Consider the following 9874-nt stretch of genomic DNA (forward strand, 5'->3'; position numbering starts at 1 on the left):
AATGCCCCCTTTAGTGGTGTGCACCAACCGGGACCAATGGTCTTGTGCTGCCCCTCGCCCAAAAGTTTAGTCCCACCTTGCTAGTCCCACCCTCCCGAGCTCCTCTCAACTACAGGCTTTCGGGCCTAATCTGTCACTGCAATGCCTGTGGGCCTACTGGGCCTGCTGCAGGCCTGAATCCTGGCCCATGGTAGGGTTTCTAGTCGTATTCAGGCCGTGGTGGCCCAGTAGGTGGCATTTTTTTGTTTTTTTGTTGCTTTATTTATTTTTCTTTTGTTTTTTGCTTTATTTTTTAATTCTTTATGCATTTAGTTTTAGAAAAATTATAAACTTTTTGTTAATGCCATTAGTTTTCAAATTTGAAAACACTTTTTTGGTTTTTTTGTTTTGTTTGTTGCTTTATTTATTTTATTTTGTGATTAACTTTACTATAAAAATAGTTTTTTCCTGTTTTTTTGATTTGTTTTTTGCATTATTTATTTTCTTTTGTTTTTTGCTTTAATTTTTAATTCTGTTTGCTTTTAGGTTAGCAAAATTATAAACTTTCTGTTAGTGCCATTAGTTTTAGAAAAATTATAAACTTTCTATTAGTGCCATTAGTTTTCAAATTTGAAAACACTTTTTTAGTTTTTTGTTTTCTTTGTTGCTTTATTTATTTTATTTTGTGATTAACTTTACTATAAAAATAGTTTTTTTCCTGTTTTTTTGATTTGTTTTTTGCATTATTTATTTTCTTTTGTTTTTTGCTTTAATTTTTAATTTTGTTTGCTTTTAGGTTAGCAAAATTATAAACTTTCTGTTAGTGCCATTAGTTTTAGAAAACTTATAAACTTTCTGTTAGTGCCATTAGTTTTCAAATTTGAAAACACTTTTTTAGTTTTTTTTTCTCTGTTGCTTTATTTATTTTATTTTGTGATTAACTTTACTATAAAAATAGTTTTTCCTGTTTTTTTGATTTGTTTTTTGCATTATTTATTTTCTTTTGGTTTTTGCTTTAATTTTCAATTCTGTTTGCTTTTAGGTTAGCAAAATTATAAACTTTCTGTTAGTGCCATTAGTTTTAGAAAAATTATAAACTTTCTGTTAGTGCCATTAGTTTTCAAATTTGAATAGTTAAAATTTGAATTCTTTGAAAATTGTTTGAATCACAAGTTTGTGATTAACTTACTAAAAAATGAGAAAAGATGCGCTTATAGAGAAAACTTGATGCACTTTTGTACAAAATGGACAATCACTTTCAAATGAACTCTGAAAAAGTTGAAAGTTGGGATGGTATCATAATTTCACCCACATAGCATGTGCATGTACAAAACGGACAATGGTAGCATGTTCGTATGTTACAAAGTTGGCATGGTATCATCATAATAGTTGTGGGAGAAAGTCTTCACTTTTTCTTTGCTTGTGTCATTTGCTTATTGCACCGTAACCATGGATAATCTTCATTGTTTATCAGGATGCTTGGGTCAGTCTTGACATTGAAGGGAGGAAGTTCATGAAACTTTTCATGATCTTCAGACATGTCTGTCTTGCCGTCCACTTCCAGGATGTCCCTTTTTCCTGAAAGAACTATGTGGCGCTTTGGCTCATCGTATGATGTATTCGCTTCCTTATGTTTTCTTTTTCTTGGTTTGGTAGACATGTCCTTCACATAGATAACCTGTGCCACATCATTGGCTAGGACGAACGATTCGTCAGTGTACCCAAGATTTTTCAGATCCACTGTTGTCATTCCGTACTGTGGGTCTACCTGTACCCCGCCGCCTAACAGATTGACCCATTTGCACTTAAACAAAGGGACCTTAAAATCAGGTCCGTAGTCAAGTTCCCATATGTCCACTATGTAACCATAATATGTGTCCTTTCCATTCTCGGTTGCTGCATCAAAGCGGACATCGCTGTTTTGGTTGGTGCTCTTTTGATCTTGGGCGATCGTGTAAAATGTATTCCCATTTATCTCGTATCCTTTGTAAGTCAATACAGTCAAAGATGGTCCCCTGGACAACAAGTACAACTCATCACAAACAGTGTTGTCACCTCTGAGACGTGTTTCCAACCAACTGCTGAAAGTCCTGATGTGTTCACATGTAATCCAGTCGTCGCACTGCTCCGGATGTTTGGAGCGCAGACTGTTCTTGTGTTCATCGACATACGGGGTCACCAAGGTAGAGTTCTGTAGAACTATGTAATGTGCTTGAGACAAAGAATATCCGTCCCTGCATATTATTGAGTCTCTTCCAAGAGTGCCTTTTCCAGTCAGTCTCCCCTCATACCGCGATTTAGGAAGACCTATCTTCTTAAGGCCAGGAATGAAGTCAACACAAAACCCGATAACATTCTCTGTTTGATGGCCCATGGAGATGCTTCCTTCTGGCCTAGCGCGGTTACGGACATATTTCTTTAGGACTCCCATGAACCTCTCAAAGGGGAACATATTGTGTAGAAATACGGGCCCCAGGATGACAATCTAGTCGACTAGATAAACTAGGACGTGCGTCATGATATTGAAGAAGGATGGTGGGAACACCAGCTCGAAACTGACAAGACATTGCGCCACATCACTCCTTAGCCTTGGTACAATTTCTGGATCGATCACCTTCTAAGAGATTGCATTGAGGAATGCACATAGCTTCACAATGGCTAATCAGACGTTTTCCGGTAGAAGCCCCCTCAATGCAACCGGAAGCAGTTGCATCATAATCACGTGGCAGTCATGAGACTTTAGGTTCTGAAACTTTTTCTCTGGCATATTTATTATTCCCTTTATATTCGACGAGAAGCCAGTCGTGACCTTCATACTGAGCAGGCATTCAAAGAAGATTTCTTTCTCTTCTTTCGTAAGAGCGTAGCTGGCAGGACCTTTATACTGCTTCGGAGGCATGCCGTCTTTTTCGTGCAAACATTGCAGGTCCTCCCGTGCCTCAGGTGTATCTTTTGTCTTCCCATACACGCCCAAGAAGCCTAGCAGGTTCACGCAAAGGTTCCTCGTCACGTGCATCACGTCGATTGAGGAGCGGACCTCTAGGTCTTTTCAGTAGGGTAGGTCCCAAAATATAGATTTCTTCTTCCACATGGGTGCGTGTCCCTCAGCGTCATTCGGAACAGCTAGTCCACCGGGACCCTTTCCAAAGATTACGTAGTGTAAATCATTTACCATAGCAAGCACGTGATCACCGGTGCGCATCGCGGGCTTCTTCCGGTGATCTGCCTCGCCTTTGAAATGCTTGCCTTTCTTTCGACATTGATGGTTGGTCAGAAGAAATCGACGATGGCCCAGGTACACATTCTTCCTGCATTTGTCCAGGTATATACTTTCAGTGTCATCTAAACAGTGCGTGCATGCGTGGTATCCTTTGTTTGTCTATCCTGAAAGGTTACTGGGAGCGGGCCAATCGTTGATGGTCATGAACAGCAACGCCTTAAGGTTAAATTCCTCCTGTCTGTGCTCATCCCACGTACGTACACCATTTTCATTCCACAGCTGTAAAAGTTCTTCAACTAATGGCCTTAGGTACACATCAATTTCGTTGCCGGGTTGCTTAGGGCCTTGGATGAGAACTGGCATCATAATGAACTTCCGCTTCATGCACATCCAAGGAGGAAGGTTATACATACATAGAGTCACGGGCCAGGTGCTGTGATTGCTGCTCTGCTCCCCGAAAGGATTAATGCCATCCGCGCTTAAAGCAAACCATACATTCCTTGGGTCCTTTGCAAACTCATCCCAGTACTTTCTCTCGATTTTTCTCCACTGCGACCCGTCAGCGGGTGCTCTCAACTTCCCATCTTTCTTTCAGTTCTCATTGTGCCATCGCATCAACTTGGCATGCTCTTTGTTTTTGAACAGACATTTCAACCGTGGTATTATAGGAGCATACCACATCACCTTCGCAGGAACCCTCTTCCTAGGGGGCTCGCCGTCAACATCACCAGGGTCATCTCGTCTGATCTTATACCGCAATGCACCGCATACCGGGCATGCGTTCAGATCCTTGTATGCACCGCGGTAGAGGATGCAGTCATTAGGGCATGCATGTATCTTCTCCACCTCCAATCCTAGAGGGCATATGACCTTCTTTGCTGCGTATGTACTGTCGGGCAATTCGTTATCCTTTGGAAGCTTCTTCTTCAATATTTTCAGTAGCTTCTCAAATCATTTGTCAGCCACAGCATTCCGTGCCTTCCATTGCAGCAATTCCAGTACGGTACCGAGCTTTGTGTTGCCATCCTCGCAATTGGGGTATAACCCTTTTTTGTGATCCTCTAACATGCGATCGAACTTTAGCTTCTCCTTTTGACTTTCGCATTGCGTCCTTGCATCGACAATGACCCGGCGAAGATCATCATCATCGGGCACATCGTCTGGTTCCTCTTGATCTTCAGCAGCTTCACCCGTTGCAGCATCATTGGGCACATCGTCTGGTTCCTCTTGATCTTCACCAGCTCCCCCGGTTGCAGCATCACCGTATTCAAGGGGCACATAGTTGTCATCGTAGTCTTCTTCTTCGCCGTCTTCCATCATAACCCCTATTTCTCCGTGCCTCGTCCAAACATTATAGTATGGCATGAAACCCTTGTAAAGCAGGTGGGAGTGAAGGATTTTCTGGTTAGAGTAAGACCTCGTATTCCCACATTCAGTGCATGGACAACAGATAAAACCATTCTGCTTGTTTGCCTCAGCCGCATCGAGAAACTCATGCACGCCCTTAATGTACTCGCGGGTGTGTCTGTCACCGTACATCCATTGTCGGTTCATCTGCGTGCATTATATATAATTAAGTGTCTAAATTAATAGAAGTTCATCATCACATTAAAACCAAATTGCATACATAGTTCTCATCTAACAACATATAGCTCTCCAGAGCTTCTAATTAATTAAACCATACATTGAAACTATGTAAAACATTTCAATGCAAAAACAAATGCGATCCTAATCGCAACCAAGGTAACAATTGATCCAACGGCATAATGATACCAAGCCTCGGTATGAATGGCATATTTTCTAATCTTTCTAATCTTCAAGCGCATTGCATCCATCTTGATCTTGTGATGATCGATGACATCCGCAACATGCAACTCCAATATCATCTTCTCCTCCTCAATTTTTTTATTTTTTCCTTCAACAAATTGTTTTCTTCTTCAACTAAATTTAACCTCTCGACAATAGTGTCGGTTGGCATTTCCAATTCACATACATCCTAAATAAATAAAATCTATGTCACGTTGGTCGGCATAATTTTCATAAACAATAAATGAACCAATAGTTATAAAGATAATATACATACCACATCCGAATCATAGACAGGACGAGGGCCAACGGGGGCGGATCCCAAAACCATCGCACTATATAAGATGCAATAATAAATGTAAGAAAATGATACAAGTATCTATCTAAACATACAAGTAAGAATATTTTTCCTTTTAGAAAGAAGATAAGAACAAGAGGCTCACCACGGTGGTGTCGGTGATGAGATCGACGCGGGTGATCGACGGCGGTGAAGACGGTGACGGGGCGTGACGGACCGCTAAATCTAGACAAATCTCGAGGAAAATGAAGCTTGGAGGTCGAGCTTAGAGAGGAGAAAGCTTAAGTAGTGTGGCTCGGGCATTCCATCGAACACCTCATGTGCATAGGACGTGAGCTAGAGCACCACAAAGCCCTCTCCCCCTCGGCCAGAGAAAAACAGAGCACTGGGGTGCTCTGCTCGCGAGCGAGGGGTATATATAGGCACCTCATTGGTCCCGGTTGGTGACATGAGCCGGGACTAAAGGGGAGCCTTTGGTCCCGATTCAAGCCACGAACCGGGACCAATGGTGGTGGGCCAGGAGCGAGGCTCATTGGTCCCGGTTCATCCCACCAACCGGGACCAAAAGGTCCAGATGAACTGGGACCAATGGCCCACGTGGCCCGGCCGGCCCCCTGGGCTCACGAACCGGGACCAATGCCCACATTGGTCCCGGTTCTGGACTGAACCGGGACTAATGGGCTGACTCGGCCTGGACCAAAGCCCTGTTTTCTACTAGTGATGCACACATTACTTTGTTGTTATTGGCAGAAAAATAAAATTAATAATGCTAGAGACTGTGCAAAACGGGATTACATGCACATAAAAAACGGCCCAGACTTGAACTGCGAAGGAAATTGCTCCAGTTACACCCAAATGAGCCGAAGCTCACATGGTGGCGTCCACCATGACCGCCACCACATTGGAGGCATTGTCGGCATAGCCGAGTCTCCCACAACTGATATCAATTTGTATGCTAATATTTTTTGGGATAAGCTGTAGCTGGGGAGGCATACAGAACCAGAACTAAATAGGATCGATGCACCATTGCCAACACTGGTCAACTGATTATTTAGTGATACACTGTGAGGCAACAAGAAGCAAGTACCCAAAAACACTGATTATTTAGTGATACACTGAGCAGCAACAAGAATCAAGTACTGAAAAACTGTAAGTATAGAACATACAAGAAAGTAAGTAAACCAATCCAGACTTTACATATCTGGTCAGAGTAGCCGCCATATGAACAGAAAATCAAATGAAACTTACTTGCTTCCTCCTCTTGGTTCCAACTTCCAATCATCATGGTCATCAAACTCGATATTCTGCAGAGTACGGCCATGTGAGCCATGTTTGCAATATGAAAGACAAAGAAATGATACATCACTGGTCTATGATTTCATAATGGATACTCTTTCATGTTTGTCCATGTGAAAGAACACACATACATCATACAGTTTCGCCAAAATCATGAGCCTTTTAAAACACTTATTTCTACCACAATGAATACCTCAGTGCATAAAGATTCGAAGTACTAAACTATTTATAATTGTCATCCCAACTTTCTTCCTTTTCCACTCCTCGCTTTCCTTATATCACCGTCCTTTTCGATATTGTCCTCTCCATACTATTAAGTAGCCAATGTCTATCAGCACAATGGCGTAAGCATAATCTCACTATTTCCGTAATGTGCAATAACAAACAGAGTATAAGACTACAAAGCAGTAAATATTGTAACTACAATAGGAAGATGTTTTCCAGATTGATTCCAACAACTCAAAAGTAAAACTAAAAGGTAATGATGTATTTCCTTGAGCTTGCCTTCAAGATTCTCAAATAGTTCAATTGACTCGCAAATAAAGATGGCAAGATCCATGTAAAGGATCAACGTATGCACACCTTAATAATATCTAGCCTAGAAGTGTTCGTTTAAGTTTCACTACTGCAATAGACATGCCAATAGGATGGAGTAAACAAAATAGTTTCCTGAAAAAAAAAGATCCCAGAAGATGTCATAGGCATGAACAGAAGTTTGCGGCAGAATAAGCTACAGTAATTCTAGAAACCCCGCCACTCTATCTCACCAAACTGTTTTCTTAATTGGTCACCCTCATCTTGAACTTGAGAGGAAAAACAATATTAACTATCTATTCTGCTAAAAACACATAGAAAATAACAGAAATAGTATTTACTTCAAGACTACCATGTTGTAGTTCTGCAGGAAAATTTGCAGGAATCAGTCTGAGGATTGATGCAGGAGCTTCACATTTGACTTTTATTTCACGCCTCGGTATCTCTGCCATCATTCTGCAATTTTCATGACAGGGGCTTCGTTGTTCCATTCATGCAGTTGCATACATCCATGTAGGACGGAAATATCACAGCTGTTGAAAGAAAATATGCGTCAACATTACAAGTTAAAACTGAAAGGCGGATAGTAGGAACATGAAAGGCAATGTGCGTCAGCATCACAAGACCAAACCAAAAGGCTGGGTGGATATGGTGGTAGTTCCATCCACATAAACCTGCACAAGAAGCAAGTTGAATGCCTTAGAACACAAACAAACATGCACGATCACCACACTTCCAGATAAGATTAATTCATGAATGAAACCAGAGGCACGCGCACGCAGACAAAACCTTTTAGATGAGAAATTGAGGATCCTGAGGAGGGGGGACAAGTGTGTGGCGGGTTGTGCCACCTCTCGACGTTCGAAGGGCGCCACCAGATCCCATTCCCCACGGGAGGGCAGGGCATCCCCGGGTGATAGATGAGAGGAGTGTGTCGCCTCCGCTAGGGGAGGGCAGGGCAAGGGAGGGAAAGAGTAGCCGACTCCATCGAGACGGGAGAGAGAGAGAGAGAGAGAGAAAAAACCTCGTCCGAAGAGACTGCTCGGAGATGTGCTCATCGCCGGCAACGACCCCACCCCCTTCGTCCTTCTTCCAGGCCTCCGCCGCAGAATCTTTGCTGCGAGTATCTGGTGGAGTGAGCGACGGCAACTGCTGGGGGTGGGGAGCGCGGTGACCGGCAGAGCTGCGGGGCATCCGGCGTCCCGTGAAGCAGAAGAGGGAGCGGCGGGCCGCGGCGGATAGGAGCAACCGATGGGAGAGCGTGGGGTTGTGGTGGGGGGATTTTTTTTCTTCGAGCCTCGGGGGGAAGGGATTACAGGGGTCGGTCGTGGGATTAGTGGGTTGAGCTACCGTGTTTGATGCTAAAACATTAGGATGATTTGGATCGTTGGATCTTTTGATTGGATGAATGAGATAAATTGGTTCTCCGCTCTCTCGTGCTTTTATAGGGGTAGTAGATACACTTTGCTACGTCATCAACGGGCGTCGGCCACCGTGATTTTTTGTGGAAAGCGCTGCAGCCTTTTCCGTTTCGTCGACTCTGCTTTGCCGCGGAAATATCAAGCGATCGAAGTACGCAGAACTCGTTTGCGTCGGCAAGGGTCGCGCGGAAATCGTTTGGATTTGCAGTGCTAGTCCAGATTACACTGTCAGATTCAGATAGCAGTTCAGCGTGTTACGCTTAGCCAGCGGTGCGGAATTGCCGGGATGGTCTACAAGTATGGTTAGACGATAAAACAATGGATAATAAGATGGTTAGGCCAACTGAGCATGGACGTACCGGCAGTACGTTCGGAGAGCGACTGGACTCCTAATCCGTACTAATAGCCCCCCTAAAATGGTGTAGCTAATCCCTGCCACTTGTAGACACGACCCCTGGAAAACGGCGGGGGTATACAATTCTGGCGCTAACGTGGCCACCTGCCTAGTGCGTGTCCGGATTGCGACATCGACAGGACACTACGACCTTGGCATAAAAAAACTTGACATAGAAAAGAGACGACACTAGGAGAAAATGAGTAATCCTACGGTCCTACCGATCTTGCGAATGTTTTTTTTTTTTGCGGATGTTGCGAATGTTATTTCGGGACCGGCAAGAAGGAATAAACACATGGGTGCAACTGCTCTCTCGGACAGCACAAAACAACGAACACGCCGAGAAATAATGGAGCGACGGTGGTGCACCGGATCGAATGGCTGCGAAGTTGCGCGCCATGTTTTATAGACTCTGGGTCTTGACTCGAGCAATTGCCTAATTGGATGGATGATTGGCAAAGAAATAAGATGCCGGAGAGGAAAGTCGACAACTCGTTATACGTGCAACATTACCTCAGATGCACAATCGTTTGTTTAATTAAAGAAGATGGGAAGTTTGGAATGAATAGATTTCACATAATAAAGCCCACACTAAAACCGGAAAAAATAAGCGGTCCGATATACATCTGGAATGTGTTGGAGTAGTAGTGCCATTTGTATACAAAAACAAATACGAGCATGTACAGAACAGTGGAATTTCCTGTAGGCCGTGCTCGGTGCTGTGGTGCGGCACGGTGGTGTGGGTCCCAGCTCGGTTTTGGTGTCCCCGGAAACGCGCAGCGTGGGGCCTCCCAGGTTTGACCGGACGACCCGGACCGCGAGGCGTGTGTCGGGGCTGACAAGCTTTTGGTTTTCCACCTGGAGATTCGTGTGTGATTGGACGGGGCAAGCCCGTGACGTTGCTGGGTGGGTCAAGAGTGAGTAAT

At 43.7% G+C, this 9874-nt stretch overlaps 1 long non-coding RNA gene across 1 annotated transcript; it reads right to left on the reverse strand.

Moving 5' to 3' along the window:
* Window positions 1–5902: 5902 nt before the first annotated feature.
* On the reverse strand, window positions 5903–8466 carry LOC125524578. The gene is made up of 3 exons (XR_007290837.1): window positions 7923–8466; window positions 7486–7807; window positions 5903–6607 (listed from the first exon to the last, which is right to left on the reverse strand). It is a non-coding gene; the product is annotated as an uncharacterized LOC125524578 (long non-coding RNA).
* Between the last annotated feature and the right edge of the window lie 1408 nt (window positions 8467–9874).

Source organism: Triticum urartu, chromosome 7, assembly GCF_003073215.2.
Source record: "Triticum urartu cultivar G1812 chromosome 7, Tu2.1, whole genome shotgun sequence".
NCBI lineage: Eukaryota > Viridiplantae > Streptophyta > Magnoliopsida > Poales > Poaceae > Triticum > Triticum urartu.